The sequence below is a fragment of the Peromyscus maniculatus genome, chromosome 1, assembly GCF_049852395.1.
Source record: "Peromyscus maniculatus bairdii isolate BWxNUB_F1_BW_parent chromosome 1, HU_Pman_BW_mat_3.1, whole genome shotgun sequence".
Lineage (NCBI taxonomy): Eukaryota > Metazoa > Chordata > Mammalia > Rodentia > Cricetidae > Peromyscus > Peromyscus maniculatus.
The window spans coordinates 212,221,829-212,223,040 of record NC_134852.1 but is presented as its reverse complement, the minus strand read 5'-3'; positions in this window follow the sequence as shown (position 1 = coordinate 212,223,040).

Below are 1,212 nucleotides of genomic sequence, written 5' to 3'. Positions count from 1 at the left end.
GATCTCACTTAAATTCCTTAGCAGCTCTTTGAAATGCTCCTATGTATGGCTACCCTAAAAACAATGGCCTATGGTTCTCGGTTAAGGAGGTTCTACCACACTTGGATATATTCATCGGTGTATCTTGTCTTTTCTTCTGAGTGCCTCATATTCTTTTAACCCTTATGTTTAAATCTACAGTAAAATCTCTTTATTGAACCCCAACTCTGCTTCATGAGAACAAATAGGCCTCCAAAGCGACTTTGGGGAAAGTAGATCCACCACTAAATGGTCAGGGAGTTAAACATCTTGGCTTGGCTTCATTTGCTTCATCTAATTAGCGTATAGGATCTTATTTGAATTAAATGAGTAACTGGTGCACAGAGTACTTAGCAAGAGCCTGAAGTATAAGGCATATGTTCGGGGGAAAATGACAACCCAGAGTGGGCAGTCAGCTGGATTCTATGAATCTACTCTGGGAGGAACAGGATGAATCTCATACTCTGTTGCCATTGGATACCTAATAATCTTGGACAAAAACAAAACAAAACAACAACAAGAAAAAAAAACCACAGTCTAGCAAGAACCATGTTGAAAATCACACACTGAAGGATCAAGTGAATACAGACTGGGCTTCCACACTGATGGCTGGATGATGAAGCAGGTGGCCCATGTTTCTCTTCAGGTGGCACAAATCTTTACCTTCCAGGAAGATCACATGGCCTGCAGAGAGGCAGGCAACTGGGGAAACCCCCGCTGGGCATGGGTCTGGTGACAGTTAGGAAGCATCCTGTGCTTCATCCTGCCATCATGTATGGGGTGTCTGATCGGGGAAGGCACAGAACATAAGGATGATGGGAACAGAGACTAGATTTAGTACTTCCCTATGGGCCTACCAAGAGGGAATCCTTTGATCCCGGAAGCCTGCCATCAGTGATCAGAATGACATCAGTAGTAGTAAATGGACACCGTGATAATTGCCATGTATGTAGCATTCCCAAGTGTGACTATTGTTAGAATTCCTAGCCACTCCCTTAGCTACATGACTTCGTGTGCGATGTCCAGTAGCCAGGCAAGATGCTTAGTCATCCCAGGGTCTTATGTTCTATGTAATCTATGTGCTGTGTGCTCACATAATCTATGCACTTGCATGGCATAGCTATGTAAGCCCATGTGCACATGTGCTGGGGGAAACTTATAGAAGCAGGTTCCACGTATTCCTCTCCTCTCTTC